The sequence below is a fragment of the Bombina bombina genome, chromosome 7 (assembly GCF_027579735.1).
Source record: "Bombina bombina isolate aBomBom1 chromosome 7, aBomBom1.pri, whole genome shotgun sequence".
NCBI classification, from domain to species: Eukaryota; Metazoa; Chordata; class Amphibia; order Anura; family Bombinatoridae; genus Bombina; species Bombina bombina.
Window position 1 is genome coordinate 380113416 of NC_069505.1, and position 23339 is coordinate 380136754.

Below are 23339 nucleotides of genomic sequence, written 5' to 3' on the forward strand. Positions count from 1 at the left end.
CTGTTTTAGGGTCTCAGGTATTGGAGAGGACCTTGACGTGGTACCTGAGCTTGTCCCATTTGGCCAGATGCGGTGACTAACCTTTCCATTTTTGCTTTTAAATCTTAGCTGAGAGCTTGTAAGTGAGTGCTGGGTTTTCTCTGTGTGTTGTATTAATTTGTTTTGTAATTTTCCCTATGGTTCTTGCACCCAGACCTGTCTGGGGTTAACTGCTTGTGGCTCTGGGGACAGCACAGCTTCCTGTGAGTGCCAGTGGCACCCAGGGCTGAGCATGTTGCAGGGTCATGGGATGTGTACCCGGTCCGGTATGAGAGTGCAGTTCCCTTCCGTGTTTTGTATATGTCTAGGGTGGTTACATATTCCTGTGCACCCTTCCCTTGTTTTCAGTTTGTTTGGATTTGAAAGCTTGCATTGTGTGGCTGTTTTAGGGTCTCAGGTATTGGAGAGGACCTTGACGTGGTACCTGAGCTTGTCCCATTTGACCAGATGCGGTGACTAACCTTTCCATTTTTGCTTTTAAATCTTAGCTGAGAGCTTGTAAGTGAGTGCTGGGTTTTCTCTGTGTGTTGTATTAATTTGTTTTGTAATTTTCCCTATGGTTCTTGCACCCAGACCTCTCTGGGGTTAACTGCTTGTGGCTCTGGGGACAGCACAGCTTCCTGTGAGTGCCAGTGGCACCCAGGGCTGAGCATGTTGCAGGGTCATGGATGTGTACCCGGTCCGGTATGAGAGTGCAGTTCCCTTCCGTGTTTTGTATGTGTGTGTATATATATATATATATATATATATATATATATATATATATATATATATATGTGTGTACAATTAGAGAGTAGCCAGTAGATTATAGCCAGCACAAAATTATTTCCAGCTAAATTACTCCACATACTGTGTCATAATGAAGAGAGACACATCAAGTCAGTGATCAAACAATTTCCTTTTATATAGCATCAAATAGATACATCTGACAATCTAAAATATAAAGAACAAAGACTCCGTGCAAATACTGGGGTACCCCAAAGCCTTCTTTTATATATTAATCATGCATTACTTTTAAATAAAAATGCAATTCTATATGGCATGTATAGGGTATAATTATAACCTGAATATTAATCCATATGAGCGGACTTGTAAAGACATAGTTGTTAAAATGTCCCAGAGTGAAAATGCAATTAAGCAGCCTTTTCAAAGTACAGTCCTTTAAATATACAATTCATGAGCTCTTTTTCAAGGATTCACAGTCCCGTAAGGAAAGACAGCCAGTCAGGGAGTCGTCAGTGTAACAGTTCACCAATTCTTAGAGCGTCTCCTCTGGTTCTTAGCCTCCGGCTATTTTACCACACTTGGTTTAATCACGCCTCCGGATCCTTGTGCTGCAGTCGGCTGTGAATGCCGTCAACCTTGTAGTTGGATACTGCACACTAATCCCTTGCAGTCGGCTCTCCACGCCGTCCTTCAAAAGTGAATCTTTTTCATAACTATGTTGGGGATCTGTCAGTACCAACAAGTCACGTAGGCTCCTGCCACGTTTAAAGCCAACCCTTGGAGGTCCATGTTTCTCATAAGGTAGCGATGTGTTGCTGTTGACTATATGCCAATGTTATTTTAGTATACCCCCATACTTTTAAGTTGTGGGCAGTATGTAGTGATGAAGTTAACCCTCAATGTGTCAACTGTTTCACAGTTGACAACAATTTTTGTTGTGAGGTTAGTTCAACTGTTCTATGCGCTATCTTAATATCCTCATTGATATAGCCTCTGGCTGCAAATTTCTCCTCTATTTGTTGCAGTTGTAGCATTTTTTGCATTTCCGAGGAATTGTTTCTGGCAACTCGTAGCATCTGTGCCCTTGGTATAGTCATTATCAGTGGTCTGGAATGACTACTGCTACTGGTGGCGTGTGGAATTGAATTCCTGTCTGTAGGTTTCTGAAATAATGTAGTGCCCAGTCTGTTAGTCTCTTTAAAGATTCGTAGATCCAAAAAGTCAATAGTGGTTTTACTCGCTGTTACTTTCAACTTAGTAGGGCAATTAGAGTTGTTCAATGTGTCAATCAAATCATTAAGGGTCTGTTCTCCATCCCTCCATATCAGCAAGATGTCATCAATATATAGCCGGTAAAATATTACCTTAGGATTCTGGTATATCTGTAAAACTTCTTCCTCTACATACTCTATAAAAAGGTTAGCAAATGTTGGTGCCATGTTGGAGTCCATGGCCGTCCCAGTAAGTTGGAGATAGTAGTTCTTCTCAAATTGGAAGTAGTTGCTTTTTAGGCATGGCGTAAGAAGTTGTTTAATGAAGTGAAGTAACACTACACATTTGTGCACTTGTTGCTAGCTCTCTCAATATAGCCTTGATACAATATTACAATAACACTTAGCATTTACACATAGTATCCAATGCTACGATCGCACCAGAGGCATGACCGCAACATCATGATGACGTTGGGGCCGTGTGCTTTCTCCCGTTAAGCCTAACACACTGCAGCACCTCTGTAATTGACCCAACGGTTTTCTTGTGCTTACCACGGTAAGTACACCGCTTCTAGTTGTTTGGCGCTGATACGTTTATCTGTATGCCTATCTCCTACATGATACATTTAGCTCTTTACGCTATATCACCAACACTGTGATATATCATTAATCTTGCCCTGTATTAATTATGTTTAGGCAGTGGGGATGTTTGAGATATGAATAGTCTGTCCTATAGCCATGGCAGTTTGACATGATTAAGTCTGCTCTATAGCTATTTTTGTATTTTTATATTTCTGCATACATGTTGCTTATACTGTATATATACTCTGGGGGCACTTTCATGATGGTTGTATTATCAATGTACTCACTCTATATATATTTTCACTTGTGGGTATGGGATATGTACATTCATTTGTATATTCTCGCTTGTTTTCTTTATTATTATACTTTATTTATTGTGTAGCTGTTGCCATGGTAACCTCTTTGGCATTTTTTTTTGTCAGTGGGAGGGGCCAAACCCCTTTATATTGTTTGCTGTATTGTTCATTTTTGTTGGTCTGATGAAGGGGTGAACCCCCAAAACATCACATAAAATAAATTAAGTTTGGACACTTCTCAAGACAAGCGAGTGCTTTGTACTATATCCATTATCTACTTGCTTCTTAGCACCCTGGCATGTGACTGTTTGTGAGAGTGCACTTACCCTACCTTTTACTGTGTGTGTTTGTGTGTATATATATATATATATATATATACATATATACACATACATATATATATATATATATACACATACACACACACACACATTTATATATATATATACACACTCACGCATAAATAGGGATATATATATATATATATATATATATATATATATATATAGTATACATATATATATGTATGTATATATATATATATATTTAATTTATAGCACTGTTGCACCAATGCTGAAATAATGGTGCCAGTTTAGCATAATTAAGGGGGTATTTTGCGCCAATAATTTAAACAAATTATTATTTTAAAAAATGGTCTTTAATGCATATCAAATGCCCACAGCGTTATTAAACATTTAGGGCCAGATTACGAGTGGAGCACTATTTGCGATAAAAGTAAGTTTTTGGCACATGTCAGGTTGCGCTTGTATCACAAGCAATATTCTCAAGTGTGCTAATCCGACATGAAAATATTAATATTTCACGTTCCATTGTTATACACATAGCAGAAAATGTTCTATTTATTCATAAACGCATATTCCTATATAAAACTGATAGTATTTTGGTAAAACATAAATCTATACCTTTATATATAGATAATAATAATATTATATAGAGGTATAGATATATACAGATAAATATATGAATATGTATTTAGAAATACATAGAACATATTCTGCTATGTGCAGAATGTTGGAATGTGAAATACATTCAGTAAATACACAGTATAACACTTTATTAGATATAAAATATGCGTAAATATGATTTTACATGTTTTCAGCTACTTAACTGCAAAGGGCTTCAATGTACTTCTATATATGTCTTTATATGTATAAATGTATTTGTGTATATGTCTGTAAATACATATATAAGCATTTAAACACATTTATACACACATATAAACATATATATATATATATATACATCTGAGCCCTTATAAGTTATTTGTGCAATATTATTTTTAATAATTTTTCTTAGATAGTTATTATGAGTGTAATTTTACATAATGTATTTTTGATGTGTTTTGTAACAATTTTTTGTTTCACAAAACAGTTAACCAGAGCTCTGAGGTCACCGTAATCATTCTAGCGTAAATCGCGATTGCGCTTTGCATTTACTTTCAACTTTTAATATGAGAAAACATATGAGAAAACCAGATAATCTGGCCCTGTGTGCATAGACACTTATTTCTGAAAAGTGTTTGATGTTTAATTTAAATTTAGCAAGAAATGCTTCTTGATGAGCACATTCTGGTGTGTTGACGCTTATAGGTTGACACAGATAACTCCCGTGGTACTCATTGTTGAACAGGGACATAGACCATATGCCTGGGAATCACCCATTTACCACTTTTAGTGCTGAGTTATTGCAGTCCTGTTCTGAACACGGTTTCGACTTCTTTTTACACACCTGGCATTTTAAAGAGACAGTTAATTCCATTATTTTTGTTGTTTAAAAAGGTAGATAATCCCTTTATTACCCATTCCCCAATTTTGCATAACCAACACAGTTATATTAATACACTTTTTACCTCTGTGATTTCCTTGTATCTATGGCTCTGCAAACTGCCCCCTTATTTCAGTTCTTTTGACAGACTTGCATTTTAGCAAATCAGTGCTTGCTCTTAGGAGCTTCACGTGCCTTAGCTCAATGTTATCTATATGAAACACATGAACTAACGCCCTCTAGTGGTGAAAAACTGTCAAAATGCTTTAAGATTAGAGGTGGCCTTCGATGTATAAGAATTTAGCTTTCAACTAAGAATACCAAGAGAACAAAGCAAAATTGGTAATAAAAGTAAATTGGAAAGTTGTTTAAAATTACATGCCCTGTTTAAATCATGAAAGTTTTTTTTTTTACTTGACCGTCCCTTTAACATTACTTTACACATATCTTACTTGTAAAAGTAACCAAAACTGTTAGAAAGTTTAGTTTTTTTTCCACTTTGCATCCTCTTCCATGTTATGGAAATTATGAGTAGGAGTAGTACATTACCTATCCATAAAATATTAGAAAGAGTTGAATATTTCACAGTATTCTGATTTTAGAAAGGGGTGATATCATTTTTTTTTTTTTAGAAGTTATGCATGGTCTTATCCCTCTCTTAGTGAAAGGAAGAAAAGGCCAAAGAAAAAATCCAAACATTAAAAATCCCACCAAAAAATCTTCCTATATAGATCTTCCATAAAATGTTAGCTAGTTTTACATTTATACCCTTCTACCAGTCGTTTACATACTCTCATACATGTGCTGGAATAGAGCAGGTCTTGCCGACTTCCTCAAGACTACGCTATATCTGAAGGCATGCATATTAAACATTTACCATGCATATAAGAGAGGGCTGTTTTAAACAAGTTAAAATACTTTTTGCATTAAAAGGTTAAGTTAGAGTTTATTTTGATTTAAAAATGATCAGAAAGGGCATGTTTTTATTTAACTTTGTGGTATAAAAGTTAATTGGGTAATAAAGAAGACTAACCAATCTCTATTTGTGGATGTTAACACTTCCCCACCAGCACAAGCTGTTGCTTCTTCTAAAAAAAGGGCATTTTAATAATATGTATTAAGTTTTTTTTTCTATAAATAAAGCAATATGACCTTTTCACTTTTAAATACATATTAAAATGCCCTCTTTTAGATGCATCAACAACAAAAAATTAACAGATTTGTAAGTATTTTGCAGAAGCACTTCTTTACAGAAAGGGTGATTGATTTATGGAATAAACTTCCACAAGAGGTGGTAATGACAAACACTGTGGGGGACTTTAAGAATGCCTGGGATAAGCATAAAGCTATAATATGAACTAGATACGTTTATACTTTTAGGAAATTTTGGGCAGACTTGTTGGGCCTATGATTCTTATCTGCTATCAAAATCTATTTTCCTTAGTGGCTCCTAAATTACAAAAAAGATAGATACAGATAGAAATGCACTTATATGCATATGTTCCTAGAAAGTATGCATTTATATACCATCAGTTTTACTTACAATTTACAATCCTTATCCATATACAGATCAGTTTTTAAATAAAAAAAATATTGTATCTGCATTTGCTCTTATAATATTTAGAAGCAATATATTTTGCTGTATTACTTGACCTTAGTTCCATTTATGTTTTTGTTATTAGGTAGCATATTCAGGACCAGAGTCAGGTAGAACAGTCAGTTGGAAGTCTTTGAAATATTTTCATAGTAGATTGGGAATATAGTGTGTTCATTCAAAGGAAAATTTTCACTCCAACTAAACAAAAACAATAGATTGATTTGTTATAAAAAAAGAAAAGCATATGACCAGCCATCAGTCTCATCTAATCCAGAAAAAGAAAAACAGACTGAGAAACCGACACAAAATGTTTCTAACAAGGAGGAAGATGAAGCCATGACATCCTCCAATGGACTCCCAGCCAAATAAAAAAAAGTGGACGAGACAGTATAAAGAAGAATATTTTAAGTATGGATTTATCCACTATGAACAAGCAAAGACCACAAGCCACAGTGTGTTGTTTGCTCTGAAATACTTGCAAATGAAAGTTTGAAACCTTCAAAATTAAAAAGGCACTTAGAAACCAAGCATGGCTGGTAAACCCATAGAATATTTCCAAGGAAAGATGCATGAATTAAAGTTATCATCTCAGTTTCTTAAAAAATCAACTACTCTTAATGAGAAAGCTCTAATGGCATCATATTTGGATGTGTATTGCATTGCAAAGGAAAAACTTCCCTACACAGTTGCTGAAAGATTTCTTCTCCCAGCCAGTTTTAATATGGTAAGTACAATTTACAATAGTAAGCTTTCAGACAAGTTGCAAAGTATACCTTTTAGTGATACAACAATAGCTCAGAGAATATATTTTATTGCAGAAAAATTTGAATCCAAGCTGGTTTCTAATTTACAATGTGCCAGAGAATTTGCTATACAACTTGATAAGAGCACAGATATTTCTAACTGTCGAACTCTGCTGGTTTATGTAAGATATCAATGGAAAGAGGATTTTTTGCAAGACTTACTGTGTTGCTTGACATTGCAAACAAAAAAAACGGGGTCAGATATATATTGTCAGGCTGCCAGGAATCAGACTGAGACGAGAAGTGCAAAAATAATCACACCTTTATTAAGCAAAAAATAATTTAAAAAGTACACAAGTCAAATAACAAGCCAGGAGTGAAAACCAGAGCTGGTAGTCAGACGAGCCGAGTCAGGAGCCAAAGCGAATAGTCAGACGAGCCGGAATCAGGAACAAGCCAGGTAATACACAGGAACAGAAACTCTCACAAACAGGTCTGAGACAACGCAAGGGCAAAGCATACTGAACAGAGGCCCTTTAAATAATAAGTGATGACATCACAATTCTGAGACTGCAACCTGTCTCACATGGATGATGTACACCAGTCTGGCCATAAAAGGAAATGAGCAGCATCACACACTATGCACTAGAGTCAGCAAGAGAGGTGAGTAAAATGGCTGCCAGCAGCACATGGCAAACAAAGCAGGAAAAAAACCCTGACAGTACCCTCCCCTCAACGACCCCTCCCCCGCGGAAGGACAAAAGGCTTATTGGGGAAACGGGCATGGAAGGCACGGAGGAGGGCGGGAGCATGAACATCAGAGGAGGGAACCCATGAACGCTCCTCTGGATCGTAGCCCCTCCAGTGAACCAAATACTGTACGCGGCCCCTGGACATACGAGAGTCAATAATGCTGCTGACCTCATATTCTTCATGGTTGTCAACAAAGATAGGATGGGGATGAGGCAACACAGTGGTAAACCGATTACAAACCAATGGTTTCAAGAGGGAGACATGAAAAACATTGGAGATGCGCATTGCAGGAGGAAGGTCAAGAGCGTAAACCACAGGATTGACCCGTCAGAGTATTCGAAAAGAACCAACATAACGGGGAGCCAGTTTATTGGAAGGCACACGAAGGTTCAAGTTGCGGGAGGACAGCCAAACCCTGTCATCAACCTGGTAGGAAGGAGTGGGCAGACGCCTACGATCAGCCTGGAACTTTTGTTGCTGCATAGAACGATGAAGGCAATCCTGAATCTGCACCCACGTGGAATGGAGTTGCCGGAGATGCTCCTCCAAAGCCGGAATACCCTGAGACATGAATGAATCGGGCAACAAGGATAGTTGAAACCCATAATTCGCAATGAACGGGGATAACTTGGAGGAAGCATTAATAGCACTATTACGAGCAAACTCTGCCCATGGTAACAGTTCAGACCAATTATTGTGGTGATCTGAGACATAGCAACGGAGGAACTGTTCCAGAGCTTGATTAGACCGTTCCACAGCCCCATTGGATTGAGGGTGATATGCCGAGGAGAAGGAAAGCTGGATCCCCATTTGAGCACAAAAGGAACGCCAAAATCTGGAGACAAACTGGCTACATCGGTCCGACACTATCTCCTTGGGTAACCCATGTAAATGGAAGACCTCCCGGGCAAAAATTGAAGCAAGCTCCTGAGCGGTAGGCAGCTTCTTCAAGGGAATGCAATGTGACATTTTAGAAAAACAGTCAACCACCATAAAGATAACCGTATTGCCATTGGAAACAGGGAGCTCGACAATGAAGTCTATGGAAAGATGTGTCCAAGGACGCTCACCATTAGCAATAGGTTGAAAAAGACCCACAGGAAGACGTCAAGGAGTCTTATTCTGTGCACAAACTGAGCAGGAGGCAACATACGCAGCAACATCAGAACGAAGACCTGGCCACCAGAATTGTCAAGTGACAGACCAAATCATTTGGTTCTTGCCTGAGTGACCTGCGGCTTTACGATAGTGGTAAGTTTGCAAAAGTTTAGTTAGAAGATTCTCAGGAACAAAACACTTACCACTAGGTTTCTCAGGAGGTGCATTGGTTTGTGCAGCCAGGATCTCCTCCCCCAAGAAAGAAGTCATATTAGTACGTATGGTAGCCAAAATATGGTCAGGAGGTATAACTGGAATAGGTACAGACTTCTCCGTGGACAGAGGCGAAAACTGTCAAGAGAGGGCATCAGCCCTAACATTCTTACTACCAGGCAGGTAGGAGACCACATAATTAAACCGAGACAAAAAGAGTGCCCATCTTGCCTGTCGGGGCGACAAACGTTTTGCTTCAGATAGATAAGTTAAAAAATGCTAGTACCCTCGAGAAGATGCCTCCATTCCTTGAGTGCCAAAATTATGGCCAGTAATTCCCTGTCGCCAATTTCCTAATTGCACTCTGCTGGAGACAATTTCTTAGAGAAGAAACCGCATGGATGCAAGGAACTGTCAGGCGTAGGACACTGAGACAAGAGGGCACCTACTCCAGTCTCAGACGCATCAACCTCAAGAACGAAAGGCAGGACAGGGTTAGGAAGAGCCAGAAAAGGCAGTCTTAAGACTATCAAAGGCCTTAATGGCAGTAGGTGACCAATGGAGTGGATCATTCTCTTTAAGGGTCATGTCTGTGATAGGTTTGACCAAGGAAGAAAAGTTTTTAATAAACATTCTATAGTAATTGGCGAACCCCAAAAAACGTTGAATAGACCGAAGACCAACTGGGCGAGGCCACTGCAGAACTGCAGACAACTTGTCAGGATCCATGGAGAACCCTGCAATGGAGATAACATAACCTAGGAAGGTTACTTGAGTCTGATGGAACTCACATTTCTTGAGTTTACAAAACAGGCCGTTCTCACGTAGTCTCAGAAGAACCAATGTAACATTAGAATGATGAGCCTCAAGCGTGGGTGAGTGTATGAGGATATCGTCTAAATACACCACAACACACTGTTGCAACATATCTCGTAGGACATCATTAATAAATTCCTGGAAAACAGCAGGAGCATTACATAGGCCAAAGGGCATTACAAGATACTCATAATGCCCGCTCCTGGTGTTAAATGCTGTTTTCCATTCGTGGCCCTCCTTGATCCTAACAAGATTGTACGCTCCTCTCAAATCAAGTTTAGAAAAGACAGCAGCTCCCTTGAGGCAGTCAAAGAGTTCCGTAATGAGCGGAATAGGGTAAGCATTCTTAATAGTAAGACAATTAAGACCCCTATAATCGATGCATGGTCTTAACTCGCCACCCTTTTTCTTCACAAAGAAGAAGCCAGCTCCTGCAGGAGAGCAGGATTAGCAGATTATCCCCTGCGACAGAGCATCGGCAACATACTCCTCCATAGCACAATTCTCCGCAACAGACAGAGGGTAAACCCGGCCCCTAGGAGGAATGGCTCTGGGTTGGAGGTCTATGGCACAAAGAGCGGTGAGGAGGCAACGTACCGGCACGCACCTTGTCAAAAACGTCTAGGAACTCTCGGTACTCCTCTGGCAATTAAGATACTGAAGAAGTGCACAAGACTTTAACTGGTTTCCAAAGACAAGTGGAAATACATTGCGGAGACCACGACAAAATTTCGGACCTGCGCCAGTCGAGACTGGGATTGTGATTTTGGAGCCAGGGAAAATGCAGAGAATTTATCACCTGGAACTGGAGGGTTTCAAAATGGAGAACCCCAACAGCCATGGATAACGGAGCGGTCTCGTGAGTAACGAGTGCGGGCTGAAGGGGCCTGCCATCAATGGCCTCAATAGCAAGCAGAATGGACCGAGGCAAAACAGAAATGGAGTGCTTTCATGCAAAAGCACTGTCAATGAAATAGCCCGCAGCACCGGAGTCAACAAGAGCCTGGGTGACTATGGAGGAGTCCATCCAGAAAAGGACAACCGTGACCAAAGGGTTCTCATTTAGCGGTTCCAGGGGCGAGGATAAACCACCCAAGGTCTGCCCCCGACAGGACCTTAGGTGTGAGTGTTTTTCCGGCCGTGTAGGACAAGACTTCAAAAGGTGGCCCACAATAGAGGCAGAGCCCCTCCCTCCTCCTAAAGGCCCTCTCCACCACGGAGAGACGCGTGAATCCCAACTGCATCGGCTCAGCAGTACCTGGTGACTCGGGACCAGGAGGCATGGGCGGGAACGAACACGTAGGAGACAACGGAACAGGTGGCTTCCACAAGTGCTCCTTGAAAGAGGGCCTCTCTCTGAGTCTGATGTCAATTAGGATAAAAAAAAGACACCCAATGCCTCGAGATCCTCTGGTAAATCTCTGGCAGCAACTTCGTCTTTAATCGCATCAGAGAGCCCATGAAAGAAGGCGGCAACAAGGGTTTCATTGTTGCAACCTACCTCTGCAGCAAACGTACGGAACTCAATGGCATACTGATCAACAGATCTCGTACCTTGCTGAATGGACATGAGTCGTTTAGCAGCAGAGGAGGAGCGAGCCGGAACATCAAATACCCTTCGAAAGGAGGCCACAAATTCAAGGTCATTTAAAATCACAGGTTTATTAATCTCCCACAAGGGATTAGCCCAGGCAAGAGCTGTGTCAGAGAGTAACAAGATGTGAAATCCCACCTTAGCTCTGTCAGAGGGAAACGCCTGAGGTAACATCTCAAAGTAAATGCCCACCTGGTTCAAAAACCCTCTGCACTGAATAGGATCACCTCCATATCGCTGAGGTAGAGGTGCAGAACCGGACATGCTCCTGGTAGGACTAGGTGCAGCAGCGGAAACAGGAGCAGCCATAACTTGCGGAACACTTTGGTCCAAATGTGCAGTGCGAGTCAGCAGGGTTTGCAGGGCTAGTGCAAATTGATCCAAGATATCAATGGAAAGAGGATTTTTTGCAAGACTTACTGTGTTGCTTGACATTGCAAACAAAAAAAAAACATAGCTCAGAGAATATCTTTCATTGCAGAGGAATTTGCTATACAACTTGATGAGAGCACAGATATTTCTAACTGTTTAACTCTGCTGGTTTATGTAAGATATCAATGGAAAGAGGATTTTTTTGCAAGACTTACTGTGTTGCTTGACATTGCAAACAAAAAAAACGGGGTCAGATATATATTGTCAGGGTGCCAGGAATCAGACTGAGACGTGAAGTGCAAAAATAATCACATCTTTATTAAAAAATAATAAAAAAAAAAGTCTACAAGTCAAATAACAAGCCAGGAGTCAAACCAGAGCTGGTAGTCAGACGAGCCGAGTCAGGAGCCAAAGCAAATAGTCAGACTAACCGAATCAGGAACAAGGAGAACAGCAGAGTCAGGAACAAGCCAGGGATCAGGAACCAGGAGGTACGTCAGACAGCCAGGTAATACACAGGAATAGGAACTCTCACATACAGGTCTGAGACAACACAAGAGCAAAGCATACTGAACCTTTAAATAATAAGTGATGACATCACAATTCTGAGACTGTAACCTGTCTCACATGGATGATGTACACCAGTCTGGCCATAAAAGGGCATGCAGGAAATGAGCAGCATAACACACTATGCACCAGAGTCAGCAAGAGAGGTGAGTAAAATGGCTGCCAGCAGCACATGGCAAACAAAGCAGGGAAAAAACCCTGACATACAGTGGGGCAAAAAAGTATTTAGTCAGCCACCAATTGTGCAAGTTCTCCCACTTAAGAAGATGAGAGAGGCCTGTAATTTTCATCATAGTTATACCTCAACTATGAGAAACAGAATGTGGAAACAAATCCAGACAATCACATTGTCTGATTTGGAAAGAATTTATTTGCATATTATGGTGGAAAATAAGTATTTGGTCACCTACAAACAAGCAAGATTTCTGGCTCTCACAGACCTGTATCTTCTTCTTTAAGAGGCTCATCTGTCCTCCACTCATTACCTGTATTAATGGCACCTGTTTGAACTTGTTATCAGTATAAAAGACACCTGTCCACAACCTCAAACAGTCACACTCCAAACTTCACTATGGTGAAGACCAAAGAGCTGTCGAAGGACACAAGAAACAAAATTGTAGACCTGCACCAGGCTGGGAAGACTGAATCTGCAATAGGCAAGCAGCTTGGTGTGAAGAAATCAACTGTGGGAGCAATAATGAGAAAATGGAAGACATACAAGACCACTGATAATCTCCCTCGATCTGGGGCTCCACGCAAGATCTCACCCTGTGGGGTCAAAATGATCACAAGAACGGTGAGCAAACATCTCAGAAGAACACGAGGGGACCTAGTGAATGACCTGCAGAGTGCTGAGACCAACATAACAAAGGTTACCATCAGTAACACACTACGCCACCAGGGACTCAGATCCTGCAGTGCCAGACGAGTCACCCTGCTTAAGCCAGTACATGTCCGGGCCCGTCTGAAGTATGCTAGAGAGCATTTGGATGATCCAGAAGTGGATTGGGAGAATGTCATATGGTCAGATGAAACCAAAGTAGAACTGTTTGGTAGAAACACAACTCGTCGTGCTTGGAGGCGAGAGAATGCTGAGTTGCAACCAAACAAGCTTTGGGGCTGTTTCTCTGCAAAGGGAACAGGACGACTGATCCGTGTACATGAAAGAATGAATGGGGCCATGTATTGTGAGATTTTGAGTGCAAACCTCCAACCATCAGCAAGGGCATTGAAGATGAAACGTGGCTTGGTCTTTCATGACAATGATCCCAAACACACTGCCCGGGCAACAAAGGAGTGGCTTTTCAAGAAGCATTTCAAGGTCCTGGAGTGGCCTAGCCAGTCTCCAGATCTCAACCCCATAGAAAACCTTTGGAGGGAGTTGAAAGTCCGTGTTGCCCAGTGACAGCCCCAAAATATCACTGCTCTAGAGGAGATCTGCATGCAGGAATGGGCCAACATACCAGCAACAGTGTGTGACAACCTTGTGAAGACAGAAAACGTTTGACCTCTGTCATTGCCAACAAAGGATATATAACAAAGTATTGAGATGAACTTTTGATATTGACCAAATACTTATTTTCCACCATAATTTGCAAATAAATTCTTTCCAAATCAGACAATGTGATTGTCTGGATTTGTTTCCACGTTTTGTCTCTAATAGTTGAGGTATACCTATGATGAAAATTACAGGCCTCTCTCATCTTCTTAAGTGGGAGAACTTGCACAATTGGTGGCTGACTAAATACTTTTTTGCCCCACTGTATATGGAGTGCTAAATGATTGTGTAGTTGGAAAATACAGATTAAATTGGGCTAACTGCAAGGGAATTACAACGGATTGAGCTGCAAATATGACAATAAGAAAAAGTGGTGTTGTAAGGAAAATATTGAAGGCAGCAGATAATATAATTTGGAATCATTGTTTTCTTCACCGTGAAGCTTTGGCTTCCAAGGGTATTCCTCACAGTTTAAGTGAGGTTCTGAAAGATGCCATTAAAGTGGTTAGGACCGTTTGTTCGAAAGACTGTGTTTAGAAATGGGAGCTGATCATTCCCACCTACTCTATCATACTGAAGTTCGATGGCTGTCATGGGGTTGTAGCTAAGGAAGGAAATTCCTTGTTTTCTTCTGGAAAAAACAATCTGATTTGGCCAATTTGTTTAATGATAACTGGTTAATGGAGCTTTCATATTTATCAGATAATTTTTCATGTCTAAATGAACTAAATTTTTAACTCCAAGGGAAAGAAAATGACTTATTCAGACACTGTAAAGAAGTCAAAGCATTTAAGAAACACTTACAACTTTGGAAAGCTAGATTGCAAGTCAAACACCCCAACTACTACATGTTCCCAACTCTTTTACTACATATAGAAGAAAACAGCATCACTGAAGATAATTTGAACCCAATGAAGGAAGCTATACAGTCACATACAGTGAGTGCAGAATTATTAGGCAAATGAGTATTTTGACCACATCATCCTCTTTATGCATGTTGTCTTACTCCAAGCTGTATAGGCTCGAAAGCCTACTACCAATTAAGCATATTAGGTGATGTGCATCTCTGTAATGAGAAGGGGTGTGGTCTAATGACATCAACACCCTATATCAGGTGTGCATAATTATTAGGCAACTTCCTTTCCTTTGGCAAAATGGGTCAAAAGAAGGACTTGACAGGCTCAGAAAAGTCAAAAATAGTGAGATATCTTGCAGAGGGATGCAGCACTCTTAAAATTGCAAAGCTTCTGAAGCGTGATCATCGAACAATCAAGCGTTCCATTCAAAATAGTAAACAGGGTCGCAAGAAGTGTGTGGAAAAACCAAGGCGCAAAATAACTGCCCATGAACTGAGAGAAGTCAAGCGTGCAGCTGCCAAGATGCCACTTGCCACCAGTTTGGCCATATTTCAGAGCTGCAACATCACTGGAGTGCCCAAAAGCACAAGGTGTGCAATACTCAGAGACATGGCCAAGGTAAGAAAGGCTGAAAGACGACCACCACTGAACAAGACACACAAGCTGAAACGTCATGACTGGGCCAAGAAATATCTCAAGACTGATTTTTCTAAGGTTTTATGGACTGATGAAATGAGAGTGAGTCTTGATGGGCCAGATGGATGGGCCCGTGGCTGGATTGGTAAAGGGCAGAGAGCTCCAGTCCGACTCAGACGCCAGCAAGGTGGAGGTGGAGTACTGGTTTGGGCTGGTATCATCAAAGATGAGCTTGTGGGGCCTTTTCGGGTTGAGGATGGAGTCAAGCTCAACTCCTAGTCCTACTGCCAGTTTCTGGAAGACACCTTCTTCAAGCAGTGGTACAGGAAGAAGTCTGCATCCTTCAAGAAAAACATGATTTTCATGCAGGACAATGCTCCATCACACGCATCCAAGTACTCCACAGCGTGGCTGGCAAGAAAGGGTATAAAAGAAGAAAATCTAATGACATGGCCTCCTTGTTCACCTGATCTGAACCCCATTGAGAACCTGTGGTCCATCATCAAATGTGAGATTTACAAGGAGGGAAAACAGTACACCTCTCTGAACAGTGTCTGGGAGGCTGTGGTTGCTGCTGCACGCAATGTTGATGGTGAACAGATCAAAACACTGACAGAATCCATGGATGGCAGGCTTTTGAGTGTCCTTGCAAAGAAAGGTGGCTATATTGGTCACTGATTTGTTTTTGTTTTGTTTTTGAATCTCAGAAATGTATATTTGTGAATGTTGAGATGTTATATTGGTTTCACTGGTAAAAATAAATAATTGAAATGGGTATATATTTGTTTTTTGTTAAGTTGCCTAATAATTATGCACAGTAATAGTCACCTGCACACACAGATATCCCCCTAAAATAGCTAAAACTAAAAACAAACTAAAAACTACTTCCAAAAATATTCAGCTTTGATATTAATTAGTTTTTTGGGTTCATTGAGAACATGGTTGTTGTTCAATAATAAAATGAATCCTCAAAAATACAACTTGCCTAATAATTCTGCACTCCCTGTATATCTACTTTATCTGCCAGCTTCAGTTATTACTTTCCTGAACAGAAATTTTATTTTTATTTTTAAAGAAAAACACAGGGTCAAAGATCCCTTTGCCTTTGAGACTCCTAAATCTCTGAATTTAACACCTGAACAAGAAAATAAGCTGCTCCATCTCACATGTGACAATACATTAAGGATCAGGCACAAATTATCAACATTGTCATCATTTTGGATCAGTATTTCAAATGAATATCCCCTCTTAAGTAAAATAAGTATTTTATTGTTGCTTCCGTTTACAAGTTACATGTGTGAAGTTGGTTTTTCTACGCTAACCAAATTAAAAACTAAAGACAGAAACCAACTTAACAGTGCAGATGATATGCGTGTGGCACTGTCATCATGTGATCCAGGCTGGTCCAAAATATCCAGCCAAAAACAAGCCCACCAGTCACACTGAAGAAAGTTATACATTATTTTACTTCATTTCTGGCATCACAAAAGAGGCACTGTGCTTAAACATTTTCTATCAACCATATTAGAGAGCAGCATTTGAATAAATGTCCCTTTAAATTTTCAGTACCATCTTAACAATCTTGACTACACAGTCCAGCTGAACACCAGAAGAATCTGTATTTTTAAGAAATCATCATCCCTGTGTAAAGTTTTAACTTGATGCAGCAATATGTAAATGTACAGTTTTCTGTTGACTGCCAGTTTGTTACTGAAGAAACATTTTAAGTTTGGTATGACAATAACTAGGGATAATATTGATCATGATTCCCTCAGTAAGTGTTGCTTTTTGCTACTTCCATTTGTGACAAGTTACGTTAAGTTGGGTTTTTCATAGACAAGTTTAAAAAGTCAGACAGATATATTGCAGATGATATGTGTGGGGCACTGTTATTTTTATGAATAAAAATATGTTTACAAGGGGGCGTGTCTTCAGACGGGCACCTTGAGAGGTTGCAAAATTGGTTACTGTGTGGGGAGAACTGATAATTTGCCACATATCAGTTGTCTATGAAGCCATTTAATCTATACATACTGCTGAGTGGATTCTTCAGATTCTGCTGAACATTTTGATACCAGAAATGTGCCGACTTCCACACCAGAAAAACTAATCTGAAGTGTTGAGGCCTGCGGCAACCCTCGTGGAGGATTTCAACACCCCCCCCCACAAGTAATAAACCGGGGTATTAGCGGCTTCTATGCTTCTATGAAACAGTTTTTTCTTTTCTTTTCTGTGAATAAACTATCTTTGGACCAAGCACACTGAAAAAGACACTCGTCCCAACCTAACAAATTCAAGCCTAACCGCCTTTACCACCCCTTTCACTCTGACAATTTACGACATGGAAAGACAGGCGCTAGAGAAAGCAGTGCTTCAGCTACTCGACAATCATTTTCAAAGTCTACATAAACTAATTGACGAATGGTTCTCCATAAACCCACCATCTGTTCTACAGGAGAGGTCTGCCCTAGCCCCATCTCAGGTGCTCATCGTCCCTGCCAAGAGATGTGAAGTTAGCCCAGACGACATGACACAGACTAACTCTTCACCAAAGGCAGATAAAATGTACAACAAGATAACCCAACTAGCCCTCACCAAGATGTCCCCTCGGTGCACAGAGTGGCTGATAGGCCGCGATGAAGTTCTGACCGCATCAGCATCACACCTCAGTCTCTTACCCCTCAGTTTGACAAGACCGGAGTCCTGTTGGTTCGCGGACCCGCACTTCATTGAGGGAGACATGTATGGCACTAGCTGGAGGCAATGCCCCACACAATCAATCCCTTCTGATCGGACATTTTTCCAAGCCACACGGAGGACTCCTTGGTTTTCGGAAGTCTGGTAATGCTCATCAACTTGGTGTTATATACACCAGAAATCTGCTCTGCAAGCCGATGAGGTGGGGGCGAGCTGAGCATCACAGTGCTAGCAGGAAAAATAAGGCTGGAGTTGGCTAAATCAGCCAGGAAATTTTCCGTAAGTCATCTTCCCCACACGTACTTGATAACTTACTTTGATCCCATGCACTGACTTTTTTGTTCTCAGTCATGCAATTACTGCAATTGTGCTTATCATAGCTGAAATATTGGGTATTAATGACGGTCTACCGGCTTGAATAATAGGGATATGGGCTCCAATCATGCTATGGCTCTCCTTTGCAGCTTTTCTGTTTTTTTACATGAAGTTTAGTTCAATGTTAATCTTATGTTATCTTTGTAATTATTATACTGTTTATTGATCTGTAACTTTGTGGGGGAATCACGGATCCAGTCAGATAATTACCTAATCTATAAGGACTCTCACTGTTGTTCTATTGTGTCTAGATGATTAAATATTAAGTATAATATGTTCATTTAGGTTCCCATATATACAATGCCTTACTACAGACCAATACATTGTTATCTTAAACAGATCCCTAATAATTAGAACCCCATCTTAGTACCTTTTTGATCTATGCCATTGTACCTTAGAAGTACTTTGTGCTGCTTGCTTTTTTTTCCAGCTATTTTCCGATAAAACTGGATTTCAAGGACCCGGGGTCACACTGGTGGTATGGTAACATAGGGATTGTTATACATATACATTTTAGAACTTATTTTATTATCCAAAGACATTTAGTTATTGGGTCATAGCAGACTTACCACTTTATTTTTCTAAGTTGACTGACCCTCTATAACTCCCCTTTTGGCCATAGAAGCTTACCTTCACATACAGTGACCCTAGATAGGTGTTCCTATGTCCCTGTGAATAAATGGATTACACTAGGTCCTTGTACCTTTTCATAGATAACTCATTGTTAGGTTATATATTACATTAACCCCTTAATGACCGGACCATTTTTCAATTTTCTTACCCTTAATGACAATGGCTATTTTTACATTTCTGCAGTGTTTGCGTTTAGCTGTAATTTTCCTCTTACTTGTTTACTGTACCCACACATATTATATACCGTTTTTCTCGTCATTAAGATACCATTATTTTCATCATATCTTATAATTTACTAAAAAAAAAAAAAAAAAAAAGATAAAATATGAGGAAAAAATGGAAAAAAACACACTTTTTCTAACTTTGACCCCCAAAATCTTTGACCCCCAAACTCACATCTACAATCACCAAAAAACACCCATGCTAAATAGCTTATAAATTTTGTCCTGAGTTTAGAAATACCCAATGTTTACATGTTCTTTGCTTTTTTTGCAATTTATAGGGCAATAAATACAAGTAGCACTTTGCTATTTCCAAACCACTTTTTTTCAAAATTAGCGCTAGTTACTTTGGAACCCTGATATCTATCAGGAATACCTGAATATCCCTTGACATGTATATATTTTGTTTTAGAAGACATCCCAAAGTATTGATCTAGGCCCATTTTGGTATATTTCATGCCACCATTTCACCGCCAAATGCGATAAAAAAAAAAAAAAGTTCACTTTTTCACAAATTTTGTCACAAACTTTAGGTTTCCCACTGAAATTATTTACAAACAGCTTCTGCAATTATGGCACAAATGGTTGTAAATGCTTCTCTGGGATCCCCTTTTTCAGAAATAACAGACTTATATGGCTTTGTGGTTGCTTTTTGGTAATTAGAAGGCCGCTAAATGCCGCTGCGCACCACACATGTTTTATGCCCAGGAGTGAAGGGGTTAATTAGGGAGCTTGTAGGGTTAATTTTAGCTTTAATGTAGTGTAGTAGACAACCCCAAGTATTGATCTAGGCCCATTTTGGTATATTTTATGCCACCATTTCACCGCCAAATGCGAGCAAATAATAAAAAAAAACTTTACATTTTTCACAATTTTAGGTTTCTCACTGAAATTATTTACAAACAGCTTGTGCTATTATGGCAGAAATTGTTGTAAAAGCTTCTCTGGGATCCCCTTTGTTCAGAAATAGCAGACTTATATGGCTTTAGCGTTGCTTTTTGGTAATTAGAAGGCCGCTAAATGCTTCTGCGCACCACACGTGAATTATGCCCAGCAGTGAAGGGGTTAAATTAGGTAGCTTGTAGGGAGCTTGCAGGGTTAATTTTAGAGATCAGCCTCCCACCTGACACATCCCACCCCCTGATCCCTCCCAAACAGCTCTCTTCCCTCCCCCACCCCACAATTGTTACCGCCATCTTAAGTACTGGCAGAAAGTCTGCCAGTACTAAATAAAAGTTTTTGGTTTTTTTTAAATAAAAATTATAAAATATTTTAGTTGTGATGGACCCCTGCCTTAGCACCAACCTCCCTGATCCCCCCTCCAGCTCTCTAACCCTCTCCCCTACCTAATTACCGCCATCTTGGGTACTGGCAGCTGTCTGCCAGTACCCAGTTTGGCCCCACAAACCAAACTATTTTAATTTTATTTATAACTTTTATTTGTATGTTTAATTATTTCTGTAGTGTAGCAGCCCCCCCACAATACCCCCACCCCCTCCCAGATCCTTTTAAACGTAAAAAAAAAAAACAAAAAAAAACTTTTTTTCCCCTTCCTTTTTCATTGGTGTCAGTGTGGCTAATGCGCGCACACGCTCCCTCCTCCCACCGGACAAAGGCACCATCGGCACCATCACTACCTGTGCAGAGAGGGCCACAGAGTGGCTCTCTCTGCATTGGAGGCTTGTAAAGTGGTATTGCAGGATGCCTCCATATCGAGGCATCACTGCAATACCCTCAGAGCTGCTGGAAGCGATTGTGATCACTTCCAGCACTCTGTTAGACAACTGACGTACCAGGTACGTCTATTGTCATTAACAGTTAGTTTTTGCATGACGTACCTGGTACGTCAGTTGTCGTTAAGGGGTTAAGGTCTAAGAGTGTCCCTTACATCCTACTAGTTTATTTATTCTAGTTTTTCATTATGTGTTTATTGATACAATTTCTCAGAATGTGAAATTTATGTTCTATTCCACTATACCTTTCTAAGTGTTCTTCAAAATCTTTGTTATTTGACATTTTTAAAGGTATTTATATTTAATGTCATAAATTTATCAAATGGTCCAAGAGAGGCCGTAACTACCAAGTATTATTCTTTTGGAGTTTCATGGCCCATGAGTGACCAGAGCAGTAGTTACCTTATTTCTGTTATATACTAGAAAAATGAGGTTTTATTTTTGTTAATTAGACCCTACTATTGCTACTTGATCATTTGTTATCATTAGGAGCTGTATAATGTTTACGACTAGTGCCCTAGTTAGTTTTCTTATATTGTTAATCCTAAAGCTGGGTATTGTCTTTAATATTGACACACTGATATCTCCTAACCAGAACAAAATCTGTATGTTTACTTTTACTGTAAATGGTCATATATACTATAATGTGCCAAAAAATAATCTCAATTAAAAAAAAAAAATTCTTAAAAGAGTTGGATAATGGTTTACACACTTTACATTAGTCTGCCTGCTTTATTTTTGTATATTACTTCCAAAATGTCAAGACCTTGCATAAAAATAGGGTCGCAAAGGTATGGGTTATCATTGCACTGGGTATTGGGGGGAAAAGTTTGAAGAACCCTGGTATAGGGTACATAAATGTGTTTTTGATGCTTTACACTTTATTTCTACTTGGGCCTCCACTGAGGAAAGCTCCTGTGCGAGCTGAAACATTTGGCAACAGGCCAATTCGTTTAATTAAAGGCTGTTTTTACAGTGTAAGCCTGTTTTGTGTTCTAGGGATTCCGGCCGACTATGGGATACACCTTGGATAATTACATCATTGATTGGCAGTGCTCCAGGGAGTTGTTTATGTCAGTGAGTGCCATTCATACTGGACGTATTTAAATATATATATGTTAATAAAATATATCTAAAATATTCTTGTAATTATATTATAATATGGGTACACAATTTTCATAGTTACACCAATTTCAAAATAATTATAACAAATTTTTAGTTCAATATTTTAATTTAAATAATCAACAAACTTAAAACAAAAAACCAGCAATGTAAATAAAAGTTCAAATTTTTGGAAAGTTAAGATATTTTTTCACTAATCGTGATGTCTTCTATTCAGTATCTCCAATTTCTTAGTATAATATTCCTTTTTAAAATTTGCCTGCTCTTTAAGGATATTATTCCTTTCTTTCTGTAAGTCCACCTTATGTCTAAAAAATTCACTCTGCCATGTCTGTAAGGTTTTCAATGTCATTAGCTAGCTGCTAGTGATTGTGCAGCTTGTTGTGGTCGTACTTCATCCTCATTTATTTCCTCTACGCCAGATTCAATGTTCAATCGTTGGGGTGTATTTAGTTCTGGTGGAGTTGGTCCCTCTATCTGTCTGTCATCCTCATCCTCTTGACAAATTGTATCCTCCACCAGTGGTTCCAATGTTATTTCTACTTGTTCTATTGTTGAATATAAACAAAAATTAATATTAATATAAATGTTCCAAAAAAAGTAACATACCATGGAATGACATTGAAGTATCCTGCATTGTCTGCAGTAATGCTTGTACACCTGTAAGCATGTTAGAAAGTAATTTAGTATATACATTTAAAAATAAAACTTTATAAACACTTGATACAATTAATGATTTCTAATTGTCCCATTTTAATAATGGTGCATTTTAGAAACTATTAATTAAAATCACACTGTAATTAATATAAAAAAGTATGTTTATAATTGCATACGCAATTATCACATCTATTTAATGTATTCTACCCGCTTTCCTTAATAAAAAATAATTTAATCTAAAATTAGACCAATGGTCAATAACAAACTAAGTATAAGAAATGTCACCTTGTTGTTACTGTAACATTGTTAGCTTTGCAATTTAGCTGTCTAAATCTAACATACATGATAAAAGAGACAAAAATTGGTGCTCAGGTAATAACAGCCCTTTTATCAAGACTTTAAAAAGTGGCAGGTGCCCTGAAACGTTGGTATTCTTAAAAAAAAAAAAAAAAGATGGTCTTGTACCTGATTGCCATCCTTTTGGTTCTTTTACATGTTGCATGTTATTGACACAGTGA

At 39.3% G+C, this 23339-nt stretch overlaps 1 pseudogene; it reads left to right on the forward strand.

The window, feature by feature from the left end:
- The first annotated feature begins 6585 nt into the window (after positions 1-6585).
- Positions 6586-16829, forward strand: LOC128636379 (protein FAM200B-like; annotated as a pseudogene).
- Positions 16830-23339: the final 6510 nt, after the last annotated feature.